Raw genomic sequence first — 21,769 nt, 5'->3', positions numbered from 1 at the left:
TCTTAAGTCATTTGCTAGCAAAGGGAATGGGGTGGCCAATGATTGACCAAGTGTAGCTGGGATCTTCTCCTGGGGGTGAGATTGCCATCCCTAACTCAAGTGGACATTGAGGTTCCATAAGGAGGAAGGATAAGTTAGGACTGGCTGCTGGGTAGGCAACCAGCCACAATTCTGACGCCTCCTGTGTTCACCGATTAGTTACCCTAAGTACCTGATGTATTAGTTACCTAACGCTGTCGAGCAGATGACCCCCCAAATGTGGCAGCTTAGTCATGCAAGATTCTGTGGGTCAGGAATTCGAGTGATGTGTAGCTGGTGGTTCTTGGGTCTCTCATGATGTTGCAGTCCTACCTGAAGGCTTGGCTGTGGCTGGAGGAGGTACTGCTGAGATGGGGCACTCACAGACTGGCAAGATGATGCTGATGTTGGTACCTTTTAATAGGGCTGCGTCAGCGACCTCCCAACATGGCCGCTGGCTGCCCCCAGAGTGAGTCACTCAAGCAAACACACCGTGGAGGATGCCGTGTCTTTTATGATCTAGCCTTGGAAGTCACACCCTTACATTTCTACAATACCCTATTGGTGACACAGGCCACCCTGCCCACTGTGGGAGGGGACGACACAGGGCATGGATCCCGGGAGGTGGGGGACCACTGGAATCATCTTGGAGGTAGATACCATCCCCTCATCGAGTCCCTGATCGATTCTTATTTGGCCTTGTTCAAATCAATGCAAGCAATTTCCTATCGTCTTGGTCTTTAGCATTTTCTTTTGCAGAGACATTACAAATTCCCAGCAGTCATTGCTTCTGTTTAAAAAAATCTTGTTTGATACCTAATGATTTTTACTTGATGTGTTTCATGTAGAATGTCATCAGAATTCATTTTTCTTTCTTTCCAGGGCCATATTGCCACTGAGATTCTACAGGCCCAGTTGCTGGGGTTTTCAAAGGCCTACTAAAATGCTTGAGACTGAAAAAAAGTACGTTGTATCCAACATATGAAAATTACAAACTTGAATTTGAAAATTTTAGTATCTATACAACATACAAACTGACATCCACCTCAACTCTGATGTAGGGAATTGTATCTAATGTGGGTACCTTTTATTTTTTTATTTTTAAAATTTTTATTTATTTATTTAAGATTTTATTTTTTAAGTAATCTCTACACCCAGGGTGGGGCTCGAACTTACAACCCTGAGATCAGGAGTCGCACACTCCACTGACTGAGCCAGCTGGGTGCCCCAAATGTGGGTACCTTTTAATGTAAGCTACGATATGAAATGTTTAATATTTGGTTGTGCTGTCCAAAGTAAAAATGTCTAGGGCCTACACAGTTCTTAAGAGGTCCTGTTCTTGTTTTTCTTTTATTAAAAAAATATTTGGGGGCGCCTGGGTGGCTCAGTTGGTTAAGCAACTGCCTTCGGCTCAGGTCATGATCCTGGAGTCCATGGATCGAGTCCCGCGTCGGGCTCCCTGCTTGGCAGGGAGTCTGCTTCTCCCTCTGACCCTCCCCCCTCTCATGTGCGCTCTCTCTCTCTCTCATTCTCTCTCTCTCAAATAAATAAATAAAATCTTTAAAAAAAAAAATTGGGGGACACCTGGGTGGCTCAGTCAGTTGAGCGTCTGCCTTCGGCGCAGGTCATGATCCCAGGGTCCTGGGATCGAGCCCGGCATCAGGCTCCTTGCTCAGCGGGGAGCCTGCTTCTCCCTCTCCCACTCCCCCGGCTTGTGTTCCCTCTCTCGCTGTGTCTCTCTCTGTCAAATAAATAAATAAAATCTTTAAAAAAACACATTTAAAAACAGATTAGACTTTTTTCCACCAAGTATTTCCCTGCCACAAGAGAATCCTGAAAGTTTTGGAATAAATCATTTATGGCATCCACATGTTAAGTTTAGGCTGAAGGGAGAAAAAGTAATTACTGGGCGGATCACTTCAGGCCCTGCTGTATCCCTAGGACACTGACAGAGTCATTAGGGACGAGATGTAGTCTTTCATGGGCTCTTCATTAGTACTTCCCAAAACAAGACAGCTCTAGAAGTGCTTAAATGACCCCTACAGGGTCTCCTAATTTTCTTGAAAAGAAAACTGGATTAAGAACCAGGTTCTTGGGGCGCCTGGGTGGCTCAGTCGTTGGGCGTCTGCCTTCGGCTCAGGTCATGATCCCGGGGTCCTGGGATCGAGCCCCGCATCGGGCTCCCTGCTTGGCGGGAAGCCTGCTTCTCCCTCTCCCACTCCCCCCTGCTTGTGTTCCCTCTCTCGCTGTATCTCTCTCTGTCAGATAAATGAATAAAATCTTTAAAAAAAAAAAAGAACCAGGTTCTTGGGGCACCTGGGTGGCTCAGTCGTTAAGCGTCTGCCTTCGGCTCAGGTCATGATCCTGGGGTCCTTGGATTGAGCCCCACATAGGGCTCCCTGCTCAGCGGGGAGTCTGTTTCTCCCTCTCCCTCTGCCCCTCTCACTCATGCTCTCTCTCAAATAAATAAATAAAATCTTAAAAAAAAAAAAAAGAACCAGGTTCTTGTGTGAGGCATTGAACTAGCAGACAGAGCCAAATATCACTGCCTTGAGACAAAGCTGCATAGATCTGAACAATTAGTAAAGTGGTGCAGTTTTATGATCAAAGGCCTTCAATGAATAATTAATAAAGGATGCTTTTAAGAATACAAAATAAAGGGCGCCTGGGTGGCTCAGTCGTTAAGCGTCTGCCTTCGGCTCGGGTCATGATCCCAGGGTCCTGGGATCGAGCCCCACATCGGGCTCCCTGCTCAGCGGGAAGCCTGCTTCTCCCTCTGCCGCTCCCCCTGCTTGTGCTCTCTCTCACTCTCTGTCAAATAAATAAATAAAATCTTTAAAAACAAAAGTACAAAATAAAGAAAAATTTAAAAATTAAAATAATAAAACAAAAGAATACAAAATAAATAGTAATACCTGACAGCAGTGAGTGACTAGGGTCCAGCCCCACCTCCAAGCCTGGGAGGAATTTGTTTCTGTCTCATAGCAGGGTCAGGTCAGGACTTGGGGAGTCCTTGTTTCCCTATTTAAGCCATTCGGCCCCTCCACTGGCTCCCGTGGAAGCACTTAACTATTTACTGTGCAGAAGAGAAGCGTGGGGGGGCTCTAACCAGAGCCGAGATTGCTGAAATCTTGTTGGTCTGCCCGCTAGAATCAGAATCAGACTCAACAGCAGTGCGTGAAGCGAGGAGTGTTTTTGGCTACAGGAAACAGAAAGAACAAATCGCAGAGGATTAAACAAAGGGGTGTTGATTTTGTCACTCAACAAGAAGTCTGGATGTGGGCAGCAAGGGCCTGCCCTGGGATTCTGTGAGCCTCCTTTGGCCACAGCTCCAGATATCCCATCTGTACTCAGAACAGGAAGGGGGAGGAATGAACTCGGCCATATCTGCATCTTTTTTTTTTCTTTTTAAGATTTATTTATTTATTTGAGAGAGAGAGAGAGAGATCATGAGTGGGGGGAGGGCAGAGGGAGAAGCAGGGTCCCCGCTGAGCAGGGAGCCCGATGCAGGACTCGATCCCAGGACCCTGGGATCATGACCTGAGCCAAAATCAGACGCTTCACCGACTGAGCCACCCAGGTGCCCCCATATCCGCATCTTTTATGAAGAAAATAAATGTCTTCAAGGACCTACCCTCAGATCTCATTGATCAGAACAGGCCAGACTGGTAGTAGACCGGGGTTTCTTAAACTCAGTACTATGGACCTTTGGCCTTGGTAATTCTGTGGTGTGTGGCCGTCCCGAGCACTGTAGGGTGTTCAGCAGCATCCCTGGCCTCTATTTACTAGATGCCAGCAGCCTCCAGTTGTGACAACCAAGAATGTCACCGGATTCCCAAAGTCCCAAGCCCCTCTCCCACCGTTGAGAACCCCTGGATTGGACCAATCATGAGGCACTACTCGATGCTCGCTATGTTACCACCTTAAAAAAAAAATCAAAATGAGCAAAGGAAGAAAGAATAATACAATAAATAGTATAATGAACCCTCCCCCTGGATTCAATAATTTACATTTTGCTGTATTTGCTTTATCTATCTAGCTCAATCATTTGAAAGCAAATTGCAAACATCATATTTTGATCCCTAAAGAGTGATTCTTCTAGTCTTTCCTAAGAAGGGCATCCTCTTACACAACCACGATGCCATTATCATCCAGTACAATGAATAACCGTAATTTTATCTATGATCCAGTCTACATTCAGATTTTCCTAATCGTCCCAAGAATGTCTGTATAGCCGATTTATTTTTTGAACCAGGATCCAATAAAGATTTATGCTGCATCTCTCCCCCTCCCGCTCCCTCCCCCTCTTCTCCCTTCCTCCCTACCACTCCCTCTCTCTCTCTCTCTCTCTCTGGTTGTCAAATGATACTTTACTGAAACATTTTCCTTTCTAGTTCTTTTTTTTTTTTTTTAAGATTTATTCATTTATTTGAGAGCAAGTGTGAGGGGGGAGGGGCAGAGGGAGAGCATCTCAAGCAGACTCCCCATTGAGCATGGACCCTGATGTGGGGCTCAATCCCAGGACCCCGAGACAATGACCTGAGCCGAAGGCAGACGCTTAACGACTGAGCCACCCAGGCGCCCCTCCTTTCCAGTTCTTAAGTAGCTGGACATTCCCCTGACACCATGGCGGTGGTGGCCGTCAACACTGCAGCCCACAGGCTGGGCCAGTCCCTAGGGTCTCGCAATGGCTCCAGAGAGTTCTCTGGCCAAACATTAGTGGTGCATCTGTCGGGCAATGTTGACAATCTCACCAACGGGGATACTTCCACTGCGCCTAATGTTTTTCTGCTTCTTTCTGTCTCTTGGATGTCCTTAAGGATTTTGATGACCCGGGTGGAGGCAGAAGGTACCACCTCAGTGTGGGCCTGTCCGGTTCTGGATGCTCAGTGACACCATCACCCTCAGACCCCTCCATCCATCGTCTGTTGCGTTGGCCATGTCGTCAGCAACTTTTATTGGACGGGGGCTGATCTTGGGGGCCGGGGCAGACATGGCACCGACTTCCCTACCAGTGTACCTCAGCGATATGACTTTGGAGAACCATAGTTAGGTGACCGTGGCTTAAGCCACCTCTGTAGGCGTGTTGTCAGGCCAGGGGGTCTCTCCCTTTGTTGCCGAGGGGAGTGCAAACCTTCTCTCCCTTCACTCAACACTCCTTCCTCTCTCAGTCCAGGACAATGCTCTGCCTTATTTTACTTCCTAAATAGTGACATTGACTTTGGAGAAGCAGGCCCGCCGGATTCTGGATTCATCGGATTGTTTCCTCATGGATGTGCACCATTTTGAAAAATACAATACAAAGTAGAACAGATTTATTGTCTGGGATTTGCACTCCCTTCTCCACCCACCCCTCCCTTAGTCTTTCTGGCCCAGTTCACATCTCCACCATGTCCTTGTGTTCAGGCTGAAGAGTTTACCTTCCTCTTCTCGAACCTCCAGCGGCGTCCATCAGCACCTACCATCGCTCAGCCTCCAAAACATAGGCGGACTCCGGCAGCCCTGCCAGCACCTTGGTCCAAGCCACCGATTTCCCTCCTCTTAATCCCCTAGCTGGTCCCTCTGCTCCCTCTGGGGCCCTGGACAAGCCACTCTCCTCCCACCTGTGTGGGGCGCACAGATTTCCAGAAGGATGATGGCTTGAGCCCATGGCCCTCATTCTTCATTTCCAACTCTCTCTTAGGGCAAATGCAACAACCAGAAGGGGAAAGCATGTGGGGTGTGAAGGGCATGAGGAAGGGGGTGAGCTCAGGGACCCCTGGAAGGTGACTGAGTCTTTCCTCGTGCTGGTTTGCCAGACCCAGTTAGATGTTGAAAACCAGAAGCCCGCCCCCCTTAAAACTGTCCAAGGACCACACGTCCCACTTAGAGCACCATCCCAGCCCTTGGCCTTGGCTCGCCCCGCGGTCCTGTGGCCTCAAGGTTTTCTTCTGCCTCAGGCCCTTTGCAGCCTCCTCTGCTTGGTCTCCCCTGACATCTCTCATCAGGGCCCTCCTGCTCTTTCAGGCCTCCCTTCCCTGCCCACCGCCGGCGGCGACCCACTTCTGCATCCTTCGTAGCGTGTGTCAGTATTAATTTTCTGACTGGTTGTGTTGAGGGCACTGTTGGTGAAACAGTGAAAATGAACAGCTGACACGTACCCAGCACTCACTTTAATTTGACATTTCTTAACTACACCGTGATTAAGGCTTGGTCATCTCCCAGATTTTACTGATGTGGAACGTGAGGTCACCAGGCAGTCTGGCTCCAGCACAATGCCCTTCACCACCGAGCTCGCAGAGCCCCCATTGAAGCACCATGAACACGGTGTGTGTGTGTGGGGGGGTTTCCCTTAGCTTCACCGCTCTGGCCACAGCATTCGCAGCTCAGGACCCAAAGCTTCTGAATCAGGCTCCGATTCTGAGAAGCAGCGTTTTACCTTCTTCTGGGCTGGGTGGTTGAGCCGCTCCGGTGAGCCAAGGGCTCGGGAAGAGTTTGTCCGGGGGCACATTTAAGGGCAGCAGAACAAACAGCTTCAGGGACTTCTTGGGAGTCACTCCGTGGTGTGGAAAAATGAAAGACCACCAAGTGGTCCCAGGTTTGTAACTTGAGTCTAAAACGATGGCCACACGTGGTTACTTAAAGTTAAATTAAAATGACAGAAAATGGATTCCTCAGTTGCAGTGGTCATACTCCCCCCCTTCCCCCCCCCCCCGCTTCCCCCCGCTGTGCTCAGGAGAAACACGTGGCTAGGGGCCACCGTACTGTAGGATGAAGATCTAGGATGTCCCTATCCCCTTGAACCTCACAGCTCTGCAGGCTGAAAGTCCAAGATCAAGGTGTGGCAGAGGGAGAAGCTCCTGCTGAGCAGGGAGCCCGATGTGGGGCTCGATCCCAGGATCCTGAGATCTTGACCTGAGCCGACACTTAATTGACTGAGCCACCCAGGCATCCCAGGGATTAGGATTTCACCATATGAATTTGGGCGAGGGGGACACAAATATTCAGACCTTATCAGTTCTGTTTTCTCATAGTTACGTTTCCTCTGTATCCTTCTAGATGGTCTATGCATCTGGGAGACTACTTAAGTGAAGCATACCATACATACTCTTTCTACCTTGCTTTTTTTGTGTAAGAATATAGTTTTGAAAATACTTTTTTTAAAAAAAGATTTTATTTTATTTTTTTATTTTTTTAAAGATTTTACTTATTTATTTGACAGAGAGAGACACAGCGAGAGAGGGAACACAAGCAGGGGGGAGTGGGAGAGGGAGAAGCAGGCCTCCCGCTGAGCAGGGAGCCTGATGTGGGGCTTGATCCCAGGACCCTGGGATCATGACCTGAGCCGAAGGCAGACGCTTAACAATTGAGCCACCCAGGCATCCCAAAAAGATTTTATTTTTTTAAATAATCTCTACCCCCAACATGGGGCTCAAACCCACAACCCCAAGATCAAGAGTCAGACGCTCCACCTACTGAGCCAGCCAGGTGTCCCAGAAGTACTTTTTTTTTTTTTAAATCAGTACATACAGATCCTCCTTTCTTGTTCCCAGCTGCAAAATATTCCATTGTGTAGGGACGCCTGGGTGGCTCAGTCGGTTAAGCGTCTGCCTTCGGCTCAGGTCATGATCCCAGGGTCCTGGGATCGAGTCCTGCATCGGGCTCCTTGCTCAGCAGGGAGCCTGCTTCTCCCTCTGCCTGCAGCTCCCCCTGCTTGTACTCTCGCTCACTCTCTCTCACCCACGCTCTCTCTCTCTAACGAATAAATAAATAAAATCTTAAAAAAAAAAAAATTCTGTTGTGTAGGTTTGCCCCTAATATCATAGCCACTAATCACACATGGCTATTACATCTAAATTAGTTTAAATCTAACAGAATTAGTTCCTCAATTGTACTAGCCACATTTCAAGTGCTCAGTAGAAAGATTTGTTGGGGCTCACATCCTGGGCAGTGCAGACAGAGACGAGTTCCATCATCACAGAAAGTTCTGCTGGTGTAGATGGGCCATAATTTAGTTAAGCAACCCCCTACCGTTGGGCATTCACGTGCCTTCCAATATTTTGCTTCTATGCAATCAGTGTGACAAAGGCTATTCTAACACAGAGCCCTTTGCCCACACGTGCATGCATATTTGAAAGACAAACTTCTCAAGGGAACTGCTGGGTCAAAGGGCACATGCATTTTGAATTTAGACAGGCTTTGCCAGATCCCCCTCCAAAGAGGTTGTACAAGTTTACACTTCTGCCAACAAGGCCTGGTTCCCCACAACCAAGCCAGCATGGGGCTTCTCAAACTCTGATCTTGGCCCGGCGAATCATGGGATCTTAGAGCAGTTTTAACTTAAGCATTATTTTAAGTTTCCCCCAACATAAGAAGGACCTCGTTCAGTATTCCACCCGACAAAATCCACTTTCAGGGTGAAAAACATCTCTTGAAGCCCTTTGTGTATCAGTTGGGGACTTTGTCCTTCAGGAGGGCGTCGGATGTTTATACTGATTGCCTCACCCTGTTATTAGGTGTTGAACTGTGTGCTAATTATTAGCTATGGTGGATGGGGAGGGAGGGAGAGGCAAAATCGGATTCGGGATGCCCACAGCTATGACAAACTGTGAGGGTGCCTGGCTGTCAGTTTTTAAAAAATGTGTGATGTTTCTCGTTGGAGACTTGGTTATGGGTTACAGCCTGTTCACTTACCTGAGCAAGTAAAGGGCTGTCACCTGGTCCTCATCCTTAGGGACTGATTGAGTGATTGGCTCTTGGGACCCAAGATTTATGCAGCCACAGTTACACAGGACCATCGACTTGGCTAAACTGTGTGACATTCCCCAGCAGAGAGTCCATGACCAAAAGCCCTATTGCGTGTTTGCAGTGCATGCACAGGACTGTCCCCAAGACGCTCGCAGCAGCCCCAGCAGCCACAAGGGGGCGCAAGGAAGCGGCTGGACTCCCCAGAAAGGGTGTGAGCAAGGCCTGTCTCCCTCGCTCGCTCTCTCCCTCTCTTCCTCCCTCCTGGCATTTCCTTCTCGTCCTCCTTTACAATCTTGTTTAATAGACCTTATTTTTTAGAGCAGTTTCAGGTTCACAGCAAAACTGAGGGGAGGGGGGTACGGAGGGTTCCCATACACGCCTTGCCCTCCCCACGCGCACAGCCGCCCCGTCATTAGCGTCCCTCACCAGCGTGGCATCCTTCCCTTCTTCAAACTGTGCTGACGGTCACATAACATAAAATGCACCGTTTTAAGGATTTTAGGACGCACAATTCAGTGGCGATTTGTACGTTCGCGACATTGTGCAAGCGTCCCCTCTACCTGGCTCCAGGACATTTCATCACTCCAAAAGGAAACTTCGTACCAGCTAAGCGGTCACCCCTACTGTCCCTCCCCCAGCTCCTGGCAGCGCCAGTCTGTGCTTTCTGTCCCTGCGGACGCACCTGTTCCAGACATTTCACGTCACCCCGTGGCCTCCGGGGTCTGGCTCCCCTCACTCGGCATCCTGCCTTCAGGGTTCGTCCACCACCTAGCTGCGTGTGTCCTGCTTCTTCCTCTTTGTGCCTGAATCATATTCCATCGTGTGGATGGACCACATTCTATGTATCCATGCATCTGTTGATGGACATATGAGTTGTTTCTCCAATGGTTTAAAGTGATGAATTTTTAAAAAGATTTTATTTATTTATTTGAGAGAGAGAGAGAGAGAGTGCACGAGCGTTGGGGGGAGGGAGGGAGAGGGAGAAGCAGACTCCCTGCTGAGCAGGGACCTGAGATCATGACCTGAGCCAAAGGCAGACGCTTACCCCACTGAGCTGCCCAGATGCCCCTAAAATGGTGAATTTCATGTTATGTGTATTTTTGTTCTTGTGAACAGTGCTGTGATGAGATGCCCATGTAAGCATCCGTTTGAGCACCTGCCTTCAGTCCTCGGGAGTGTATGTCTAGGGGAGACACTGCTGGGTTGGATGGTGACCCTGTGTTGGAGCTGATAACCACCAGACGTCCCCCCCTTTTATTTTTGATTTCGATGAGCAAATCTTCTCAACATAAAAGCCTTTTCAGGTCATTTCTGAAACCCCTCCACTCTCCACCGGATTCCTTTAAAACGTACACCTGATTCCTGGCCCTTCGCTGCTTAAACCCCTCCACTGGCTTCCTCCCAGCACAGGCAAAAATAAAACTCAGTTTTCTCACGCGGCCGCTAAGGCTCTATAAGATCTGGCCCTTGCTGGTCCTTCCAACCTCACCTCCCACCTCCCTCTCGCCAAGCTTTCAGGGCTTATATCCAAGTCATTTCTTCAGAGAGATCTCCAGGGCTTCTCCCGCCCCTCACTCTCTTGTACATGACTTGATTTTGTTTCCTCACTATATTTATCAAATTGCCGTGTTCTTTAACATATTGAATTAGTTCAAACCTCCCAAGGATAGCACATCCTATTCCCTCTGCCAGGAATGCTTTTCCCTGTCTTTGAGTGGCAGACTCCTTTTGTCATTCCAGGTGTAGGTTAACTGTCCGAGAGGCCTTCCCTGGCCTCCCAACCAAAAGTGGCCATCGGGTCATGCCTGACCCCACCACTCTGTTTTATTTCTTTACTTAACACGTTTTGCTATTTCCTTTTTTTTTTTTTAACATTTTATTCATTTATTTGAGAGAAAGAGAGAGCACGAGCAGGGTGAAGGGCAGAGGGAGAAGCAGACTCCTCTTTGAGCAGGGAGCCCGATGCGCAACTCGATCCCAGGACCCCAGGATCATGACCTGAGCCGAAGGCAGATGTTTCACCGACTGAGCCACCCAGGCGCCCTGAAGATCATATTTTTAAGTAATCTCTACACCCTATTTGGGGCTCGAACTTACAACCCCAAGATCAAGAGTCACACGCTCCACCGACTGAGCCAGCCAGGCGCCCCAGAATTGCATTTCTTAAAAACCAGCAGAGACATAAAGACCACATGTTGCATGATCCCATGGATATGAAATATCCAGAATCAGTCAATCTAGAGAGACGGGAAGTACATTGGTGGTTGCCAGGGGCTGGGTGGGGGGAGGAACGGCCAGTAATGTTAGTGGGTCTGGGGTTTTGTTTTGGGGTGATGAAAATGTTTTGGAACTTGACAGAGAGGGGAGCTGCACGGCATCGCGGATAGACTGAATTGCCACTGCATTGTTTCCAGTAGAAGGTTACTGTTCTTTCACCTCAGTTAAAAAGAAAGAAAGAAGCCAGTCCCCCCAAAGCCAGATACTGTATGATTCCACTTATACAAAGTATCTAAAGTAGTCAAATTCACTGAAACAGAAAGTAGCATCCTGGTTCCCAGGGGCTGCAGGAGGGAGGAAGCTGGCGGGATGTTGTTTACCATCACAGAGTTTTACTTTTGCAAGATGCAGAAGTTCTGGAGAAAAGATGGCAAATTTTATGTTATTATTATTTTTTTAACCCTCATTAAAATTGTTTTAAGTCTTTTCAAAAACCAAGCAGAAAGAAATATGTCATGCTATTAAGATTTGTTCGAGCTGGATGCTGGGCACATGGTGTTCATGATATTATTCTCTAGACTTTCAGGATATTCCACAATCAGGAAAAAAGAATCTGAAAGTACTTCCTTGGGATACGTGGGCGAAAAACTGATCTAGAAATTTTTTTTAGCTTTTGGGCAAACCTTTAGGCTTCAAAAGCTGCAGTCGGGCTTTAATTATCTTTTAAATTATATTTCTAAAAGATGATCTTTTAATTATACTTATTAGGTATGAAAAGCCTACCCAATATATACAGACGATTAAAAGAATTCAACAGGATTGTTTAGTTACCTACCGCTGCTTCATAAACTATTCCAGACTCGGTGGCGGAAAACCACAAAGTATAAAGATTATGTCTCCCTGGCTCTGGGGGTGACTGGGCTCAGCAAGGCGGTTCCGGGCACAGCTCTGTCGGTGCTTGGGTCAGAAATGGTCAGGGGAATCGAGAGGCTTCCTCACTCACTTGGGGGTTGTTGCTAGAACACACACACAGCATCGTCACGTGGTCTGGGCTGCAAGAGCGAGCACCAGGGAGAGTCAGGTGGACACGGCTTCAGCTCCGCCCCATCGGCCACATCGTGTGCATCAGAAGCGAGTATAACTAGAAGGTGCAACTTCGAGGTCATGTTATTGAAAAGGCACCCGGTTGTCCTCCAGCCTCTCCCCATCTTCCCTTGGGCCGGAGGGCTGGAATGTGGACAGGGTGCTGGTCCAGCCAGCTCTGACCCTGGGAGGGGAGGCAGCAGCATGAGAACAGCCCACATGCAGAGGGAAGAGAATTAACGTGCACCTTTTTGTTTGGGTTTTTGCCATTTTTTTTTAAACCGTGATAAAAAACACATAACGTAAAATGCACCATCTTGACCATTTTTAAGTGTGTAGTTCAGTGGTGTGAAATATATACACATTGCTGGGCTCAGAGCTCTAGAACTTTTTCTTTTTTTTTTTAAGATTTTATTTATTTGTGAGAGAGAGAATGAGAGACAGAGAGCATGAGAGGGAGGAGGGTCAGAGGGAGAAGCAGACTCCCTGCTGAGCAGGGAGCCCAATGTGGGACTCGATCCCGGGACTCCAGGATCATGACCTGAGCCGAAGGCAGTCGCTTAACCAACTGAGCCACCCAGGCACCCTAGAACTTTTTCATCTTGCAAAACTGAAGCTCATCAAACACTCACTCTCTGTTCCCTGCCCCGCTCCAGACCCTGGCAACTGCCATCTGACTGTCTCTAAATCTGACCACTCTAGGTCCCTCATGTAACTGGAATCTGTATTCGACTTTTGTGACTGACTAGCTTATTTCACTTAGCATGTTCACAAGGTTCATCCATGTTGTAGCATGTGACAGAATTTCATTCCTAATTTTTAAGGCTGAATAACATCCCATTGTATGGATAGACCACATTTTGTTTATCCATTCATCCATTGATGGACATTTGGGTTGCTTCCACCACTTGGCCATTGTGAATAATGTTGCTGTGAACATGAGTGTGTGAATATCTCTTTGAGATCCTGCTTTGAATTCTTTTGGGTGTATACTCAGAAGTGGGATTGCTGGATCGTATGGTAATTCCATATCTAGTTTTTTGAGGAGCCGCCATACTGTTTTCCATCATGACAGTGCCATTTTACATTCCCACCAACAGGGCACAAAGGTTCCAATGTCTTCACATCCTTGCCCATACTTGTTATTGACTGTTTTTTGGATAGTAGCCATCCTAATGGGTGTGAGGTGATATGTCACTGATTTGCATTTCACTGATAATTAGTGATGCTGAGAATCTTTTCATATGTTTCTTGGCCATTTGTATATCATTTTTGGAGAAATTTCTACTCAAGCCCTTTGTTCATTTTTTAATTGGGTTATTTGTTTATTTATTTTTTAATTTAAATTCAATTCATTGACATATAATGTATTACTGGTTTCAGAGGTAGAGGTCAGTGATTCATCAGTCTTATGTAATACCCAGTGCTCATTACATCAGTACCCTCCTTAATGCCCATCACCAATTGAACCCATCACCCCAGCCCTCACCCCTCCTGCAACCCTCAGTTTGTTTCCTTCTTTTTTCCCTCAGTTTGTTTCCTATGATTAAGAGCCTCTTATGGTTTGTCTCCCTTTCTGATTTTGTCTTATTTTTTTCCTCTCTTCCCCTATGATCCTCTGTTTTATTTCTTGAATTCCACATAGGAGTGAGATCATATGATAATTGTCTCTCTGATTGACTTATTTTGCTTAGCATAATTACCTCTAGTTCCATCCATGTCGTTGCAAATGGCAAGATTTCATTTTTTTGATGGCTGAATAGTATTCCATTGTGTATATATACCACATCTTCTTTATCTATTCATCTGTTGCTGGACGTCTGGGCTCTTTCCATAATTTGGCTATTGTGGACATTGCTGCTATAAACATTGGGGTGCAGGTGCCCCTTTGGATCACTACATTTGTATCTTTGGGGTAAATACCCAGTAGTGCAATTGCTGGGTTGTCAAGCAGCTCTATTTTCAATTTTTTGAGGAATCTCCATACTGTTTTCCAGAGTGGCTGCCCCAGCTTGCATTCCCACCAACAGTGTAGGAGGGTTCCCCTTTCTCTGCATCCTCACCAACATCTGTCGTTTCCTGACTTGGTAATTTTAGCCATTCTGACTGGTGTGAGGTGCTATCTCATTGTGGTTTTGATTTGTATTTCCCTGGTACCCTGTGATGTTGAGCATTTTTTTCATGTGTCTGTTGGCCATTTGGATGTCTTCTTTGCAGAAATGTCTGTTCATGTCTTCTGCCCATTTCTTGACTGGATTATTTGTTCTTTGGGTGTTGAGTTTGATAAGTTCTTTATAGATTTTGGATACTAGCCCTTTATCGGATAAGACATTTGCAAATATCTTCTCCCATTCTCTTGGCTGTCTTTTGGTTTTGTCGACTGTTTCCTTTGCTGTGCAGAAGCTTTTTATCTTGATGAAGTCCCAACAGTTCATTTTTGTAATTGGGTTATTTGATTTTGTTGTTGTTGAGCTGTAGGAGTTTTTTGTATATTCTAGATATTAACCCCTTATCAGATATCTGACTTGCAAATATTTTCTTCCATTCTGTAGGTTGCCTTTTCACTCTGTCGACTGTGTCCTTTGATACATAATAGGCTTCACTTTTATGGAGAACTGTCAAAGAATTCACAGATATGTTTTAAGCCACACGAGTATGAAAGGGTTTTGGCAAAAAGTAAGTCTTGCTCTGCTTTGACTGCCCCCCCACCTCCACCCCTCGGAGGCCACTTCTATTACCAGGTTCCTGTGCAGCTTTCCAAAGATTTTCTCTGAGGCTTTTAGATGTACAGTTTCCATAGAAATTGTGCAGAGTTTGTCTTTATACAAAATGAACTGCAAAGCGAATCTTGGCTGTGGCAGGGCCCTGGGGACTTTGTGATCCCCATTTATGACCTGAGGGAGTGGCAGTGGGTGATTTGGAAGGATCTGCCAGCCTCTCACTTTCCGGGGGGCCTCTCCCACCCCGACCTTTCTTCACAGGGTTTATGTAGCTTGTGTCTTGACTTGAAAGGTGATTTCGTTCTTTTTAAGATTTTATTTATTTATTTGAAAGAGAGAGAGCTAGAGCAGGGTCGGGGGCAGAGGGAGAGGTAGAAGCAGACTCCCCACTGAGTGGGGAGCCCCACAAGGCAAGATCATGACCTGAGCCGAAGTCAGGCGCCCCTGGAAAGGTGCTTTCTTAAAGGAGAAAGTGTTAGCTCCCAACAGTGTCTGAGCAGTTGTTGTTCTGCAGGAAGATAAGAGTTCCTGTTTTGTTTTACTTAAATAAGAACTCTGTTCCTATTGTCAGCTCTGTGCTGGGCAAAACTCTGATTTCAGTTCTTTATTTTTTAGAAATTCCAGGGAACGTGAGATGTGGAAACAGGAAGAAAACAAAACTGGTGAGATAGCAGCCAGTGCGGAAGGTGCAGCGTAAGGGGAGAGGGCGGGGAGAGTTCAAGTTACCCCCAGTTACCATGCACCCCCCTTCCTCTGTTAGCACTGGAGACCCTGGCGTTTCAGGGGGCATCTGGCCACCCAGCTAGAGATGATGTTTCACAACAGAAATTACTCTCCCTCAGCTCTGGAGGCCAGAAGTGGGAAACCAAGGTGTGGACAGGGGTGCTCCCTCGGAAGCCTGTAGGGAAGGAGTCCTCCTCGCCCTTCCAGCCTGGGTGGCGCCCGTGTCCTTGGCTTGCAGACACATCACTCCCAGCTCTGCCTCCCTCTTCGTGTGGCCGGCTTCCGCTGGCGTGTCTCTGTGTCCTCTCTTCTTACAAGGACATTCGCTGTGGATTTAGGGCCCACCCTTGTGCAGTATGACCTCACCTGAGCACGATCACATTGGCAAAGACCCGATTCCCAAGTAACGTCACCCTTGCGGGTCCTGAGGGTAGGACTTGAACGTATCTTTTTAGGGGGACACAATTCTGAAACCACTCCAGGTGGAGAGAAGTGAAAGAATTCAAGAACTATCAGAACAAGAGAACAGATTCGATGGGGAAGGGGAGTGGAAGTAGAGGGACAAGGGAAAGACACCCCCCCCACCGCCCCATGTGGCTGTTACCTGCACGACAAATTGCACAGTGCCCAGGTGGCTCAGGTGTCCGGGTCCTCGGGAGCAGGTTTCTGAGGATCGTGTTTCAGGAACTTGGGGCCCACAGACACGTTGCTGAAATAAACACCTTCTGCCCTGACAACCTTTCTCCCTTGCCGGTGGAGCAGAACTGGGCCAGAGGAGCACGCAGAGAAGAGCCCTTCTCCCACGGAGCCCGGCAATCGCACTAACTCCAGTCTGGGTAGGAGCACGAGAGCCAACGTGGAGCACAAGATCAGGTGAGGCCGCCCCGGATCTCAGCCTCTTCAAGGAAAGGGCGGCATGGGACACAGCCTGGGGCCTGTCTCAGGGAGAGGGAGCTAGAGAAAAGGGCAGCGTGGGAGGTCCCCCCTCCCATTGCAGGCATGGGTCACAGCATTTGGCTGTCTGGGCTCCCTCCTCCCACGGCTTATCTTGAGTTAATATCAGAATCCTCTGGAAGGCATGTGAAAACACAGATCCCTGGACCTCACCTGATTCAGTGGGTCTGGGATCCGAACCAAGAACTTGCATTTCTGTCACTTTCCCAGGTGCTGGGCCCATGGCCCGAGCTGAGCGGCTCTCCGCCCTCGCTGTGCGCGAAGGTCGCACGGGGGGTCGCACGGGGAGGCAGAAACGGCACCAAGCGCTGTGCTGGACCCACACCAATCTCCGAGGTTGGGGCCTGAGCTCGGCATGCGGTATAGCCCCCAGGATCCTGGTGGTCAGCCAGATTTTAGGTGAATAGCCCGGTTCCTCCTTGTCCATCAGATGGCAACTCAGGAAGCCTTCCCTGACTTCCCCCAGTGGGACCAGGTCCTCTATTCATTCATTCATTCTACAAGCCCTCATGCCCCTCGCGTGCTGTGGGCCCTACTGTGATTAAAGGTAAGGTCTTTGTCCTCGTGCTGCTTTCATACCAGTGGAGGAGACAGACAGAAACAATCAGGCTAGACAATAACCAGGGAGTCATGGAAATAAAACAGGACAACGTGATGAGGAGTGTTTCTCTAGATGCGATGGCCAGGGGAGGCCTCTCGGCGGAGGTGACATTGGAGCTGGACCTCGAGGGAGCTGCCGGAGGGGGAGGGGCAGCTGAAAGCAGTGAGCACAGCACGTGCCAAGGTCCTGCGGTGGGCACAAGCTGAGCACATCAGAAGATCCACAAGAGGCTAGGATGGCTGCAGCTCAGGGAGGGAAAGGGGGGAAGAAGTAGGGGAGGGGAGGTGGCCCAGGGCCTTGTGGCTTTATGGCTGTGCAATGGGAAGCCGGTGCAGGGTTTAGACAGGAAGTAACTCGATCCTGTTTGCTTTGAAAAAGGGCCCCTCTGCGACCTCGGTAATACACCCTCACCGGAGCAGATTCCTTTCCCTGAGAGCATTTCTCCTAAGTGTTAGTATAGACTCAGTGGTGTGAGAGTAATACATTTGTCCCTACGGGTCTCTAACCTGTATGAGGCTGTGGCTGATGCACCCCCATGGCCACAGGAGACATGCTTAAACCAACAACCCTGTGAGTGTCCGGGGGTCCCCCTTGGCACCACCCTGTCTCTGGCAACAAGCCACCTCAGCTGTTGGCCACTGTGTCTAGAGTGGTGTCCACATCCATTGCTTGCCAGATACTGTTTTTTGGAAGCTGCTTCTGCCTAGGTTCCAGCCACCTCCACCACATGCCTCAGTCTGGTGGCCAGAATAACTCCCAGCTCAGAAAAGCAAAGGCAACTTTGCTGTTCTACAGTTGAGTGAATTTTTAAAACAGGCAAGTGCCTCTCTCTATCTATCCTCAAGGATCCTTTGTCCCGACGTTGGCACGCTCCTGGCCGGCTGCACCGTGGCCATCTTCTTGCCCTGATGCTGTGGACCGCGTCCCCATGCCTCAGTGGGCCCCAGGCGGAGGAGATGGGTACTGCTGAGGAGGGGCCCCCGACAGGAGCTGCAGTTTTCTGGGCGGGACAGAAAAGGGTACTCCAGCCGGACAAACAGCAAAACAGACAGGGACTTGCTGCAAATGAGCTGCTTACTCAGGCTGGAGCACAAAAACTTGGCTTTCATTTGAAAAGCCAGTGTGGTGTCGGGCCCACACATGGTGAGAGGTTAAGTGGTTCTCTTGAGTTAAAAAGAGGAGCCTGAAAACTCAGCCCAGATTTCAACAAACCAGCGCTCATACACTTTAGACCTGGGAACAAAAGCCCTGAGGGAGAGAAAGAGTGAGAGAGAGAGGAGGGAGGGAGAGAAGAAGGGAGAAGAGAAATTTGGACTGTGAGCCTTTTGTGCCCTTCCAGATACTTCCCCAAAAGCTGCTGTCATAACCATGCCACCCTCACCTCCGCATTTTAGTTCCTTGACCGCACAAAGTTCGCTCTCACCTCAGGGCCTTTGCACTTGCTGTGCCCTCTGCCTGGAATGCCTTCCCCAGGTCCTCACATGGCTGGCTCTTCTTCATTCAGTGCTTTGCTCAAATACCACCTTCTCAGAGAAGCCCTACCGTCACTCTCTCTATCCAACTGCTCCATTTTGTTTCTTTCTCAGCAGTTAGCATTATCTGGAATTATTTTGTTTGCTCACTTATGGACTTGCTTTTGTGCCTAGCCCCACCCGCTGGAATGCACCTCTACGAGAGAATGGACTGCTCTCGTGATCTCCAGTGCCCAGGACTGTCCTGACACATGGAAGACACTCGGTCAACATTCCCTGAACGAATCAATCAATAAAGCTGTTGATTGTGCTGCTGGTCGCTGGCCAGAGGGTTTCATATCTGTATTCATTGAGATGTTTTTGGCTGAAAGTACTAGAAAGCACCAACCCAAACAGTTTAACCATGAAGACATTTATTACTCCCACGCTGGGGAAGTCCTGCGATGGGGCAGCTTTGGGGTTCTCAGTTTCAGTGGTCGAGGATAGCCATACTGAGGACCCAGGTTCTTCCCATCCCCCTTCTCCAGCATTTTCTACAGAGCAGGATGGCTGCCTCCCACCCAGACATCTCATCCAGATGGGATAACATCGAGAAGGAAGAGGTGCAGGAAACATCTCCTCCCCGAGCCCTTTTGAGACCATTTTTCTCTGAAGTCCCCCGGCACACCACCCCCTTGTCTTATTGGCCAGAATTTGGTCACGTATCCACCCTGCCCCGCCAAGCCAATCAGAGTGAGGCGAATGGTATTACCAAGACTGGCTTAGCATCTTCAGCGTCCCTTCCTGAGGAGGGCACAGGGTCCTCCTTTTGGAGCATCTTGTGGCCTCTTGGAGGAAGGTGGGCACTTTGCCATCGGTAGAGAAGGGGGTGGGAGAGAATGAGTTTTGGGAAGGTGGCCCATGGTGTCTATTACACACGGAATTTAATGTTGAATTTCATTGTCACAATAATCCTGTCAGCAATTGACCCTTGAGTGGATCATTTTTTAACACACTATTTTATTTTATTTTTTAGAAGAGTCTATTTGTCTGAGCGAGAGAGCATGAGTGGGGGGGGAGGGGCAGAGGCGGAGGCAGAAGCAGGCTCCCCGCTGAGCAGGGAGCCCCATGTGGGGCTCGATCCCAGGACCCCGAGATCATGACCTGAGCCGAAGGCAGACGCTTAACTGACTGAGCCACCCAGGCACCCCAACACACTCACTTTAAACAACAATTATTTTCAGTAAGAATAATTATTTTCTGGATTCCTTCTTTAGTTTTTTTTTTTTAAGATTTTATTTATTTATTCATAAGAGACAGAGAAAGAGAGTGAGGCAGAGGGAGAAGCAGGCTCCCTGGGAGCCCGATGCGGGGCTCGATCCCAGGACCCCGGAATCATAACCTGAGCCGAAGGCAGACGCTTAACCATCTGAGCCACCCAGGCGCCCCTTTCTTTAGTTTTTTATTTTATTTTAAGATTTTATTTATTTTTTAAACAATCCCTACACACAACGTGAGGCTTGAGCTCACAACCCGGAGATCAAGAGTTGCACGCTCTGCCAGCCGAGCCAGTCATTTGCCCCTCCTTCTTTAGTTTTAAACAAGCAAAAAGAGGAATACATTTCTATTTTGAAAGATATTTATTAAAATATTTCATGTGTGTGAATGGGTGTGTGTGTGTGAGGCATCTGTAAATCTGCGAACTAAATTTCGTGTAGGATACAGTATTAAAGGGGAAGTGATACAAACGTGCTAATTGGAAGCGTATGTGTATGTTATTAAGATGCAACAGTAACAGCAATTGTTTAGTACGAGGTTGGTATGCTTTTTTCTGTAAAGGGTCAGATAAGTGGGTCTCTGTCACAACTCTTCACCTCTGCCACGGAAGCAAGAAAGCAGCTGTAAATGAGATGTAGTGAATGGCTTGGCTGTGTTCCAGTAAAACTTTATTTGCGAAAACAGGCTGGGGGCCAGATTTGGCTTGTGGGCTGTAGCTTGATAATTCCTGCTTTAGAAAACTTAGGCCAATAAAAGATTCTTTTCATGGGGAATATTTCATCACTGACTCTTTTTTAGAGTGACTGCTGCATGGTGATAATAAGAAGCAGACTGAGTTTGAGTGGGTTTTATTATTGTTTTATTTTTATTTTAAAGATTTTATTTATTTACTTGACAGAGGGAACACAAGCAGGGGGAGTGGGAGAGGGAGAAGCAGGCTTCCCGCCGAGCAGGGAGCCCGAAGGCAGCTCGATCCCAGGACCCTGGGATCACGACCTGAGCTGAAGGCAGACGCTTAACGACTGAGCCCCCCAGGCGCCCCTTATTATTGTTTTAAAATTATCTAGAGGCAATGCATTGTGGGGGGCTGGGTCCGCTGGCTCAGCCTTGGTACACCTCCGACTTCCGTTTTATAGAGAGGGCATGCGGGTCTCAGCAGGGGCGCCCGGGGCTCAGAGGGGATGCCTGGGAAACAGCGAGCCTGCATTGCTGGCCTGTGTCCCCTTCCTGCCCCTCTGCATGGCGGGGTCCTCTTTCTGGGACAGACCCTGTGTGGGTGTGTGTCGCTCAGGGAAGCCAGGGGGTTGCCCCACTCATGCTCGGCAGCACTTCTCCCTCTGGCCCAGGATGGGCCCAGGAAGGAAGAGGTCCCCCCAGAGTGGGCTTAGGGACAGTTTGGAGGCCCCCCAGCCCCTCACTTCCTTCTTCTGGAGGCTGCAGAGAACTCTCCAGGGGTCCACCAGACCTGCTTTTCCTCCCCAAGCCCTCCCCACCCATATCTCATCTGCCGCCTCCCTCCCCAGTTCTTGATCAAAGACCGACTCACTCGGGTCTGCTTCTTCATAGCTCAGCTTCCAGCCGGCTTCCTGAGAGGTTTCTCAACGCTCTAACCACACAGCCCGCACTTCGTGGGGGTTTCCCTTCTATCCTTGCACGGCTCAGACTTTTATCACTGTGGGGATATCAACCCTTTGAAAGTGTGCCATCCGTGGCCATCACGCCATCCATCCTCCCAACGGAGACTCTGTCCCCAGGAAGCACCAGCACCCCGGCCCCCTTCCCTGGCCTCTGGTGCCCCCATCCTGGGTCCTGTCTCTATGACCGGGGACTCCTCCAGCTGCCTCGTGTGAGTGGAATCTTGCGGTATGTGTGCCCCAGTGGTTTGTGACATTGGGCCTCAGCTTTTCTTCTCCTTTCTTTTCTTTTCTTCCCTCCTTTCTTCCCTTCTTTCTTTCTTTCTCTTTCTTTCTTCCTTCCTTCCTTCCTTCCTTCCTTCC

General features: G+C 48.6%; 1 long non-coding RNA gene and 1 other non-coding gene across 3 annotated transcripts; one reads left to right on the top strand and one right to left on the bottom strand.

Annotated features, from left to right (window-relative positions):
* The first annotated feature begins 746 nt into the window (after positions 1-746).
* LOC118528473 (uncharacterized) lies at positions 747-18,852 on the top strand. 2 transcript variants are annotated; one of them, XR_013443208.1, is made up of 4 exons: positions 747-981; positions 15,381-15,427; positions 16,251-16,361; positions 18,690-18,852. It is a non-coding gene; the product is annotated as an uncharacterized LOC118528473 (long non-coding RNA). The 2 variants fall into 2 exon arrangements; XR_004913685.2 differs by lacking the exon at positions 747-981 and adding an exon at positions 14,396-14,721.
* On the bottom strand, positions 5,046-5,174 carry LOC118528584 (U6atac minor spliceosomal RNA). Its single transcript, XR_004913733.2, has one exon. It is a non-coding gene; the product is annotated as a U6atac minor spliceosomal RNA (small nuclear RNA).
* Positions 18,853-21,769: the final 2,917 nt, after the last annotated feature.

The sequence above is a fragment of the Halichoerus grypus genome, chromosome 13, assembly GCF_964656455.1.
Source record: "Halichoerus grypus chromosome 13, mHalGry1.hap1.1, whole genome shotgun sequence".
Classification (NCBI taxonomy): domain Eukaryota; kingdom Metazoa; phylum Chordata; class Mammalia; order Carnivora; family Phocidae; genus Halichoerus; species Halichoerus grypus.
The sequence above is the reverse complement of the archived record's forward strand: the minus strand, read 5'-3'. Positions and strand labels throughout refer to the sequence as shown.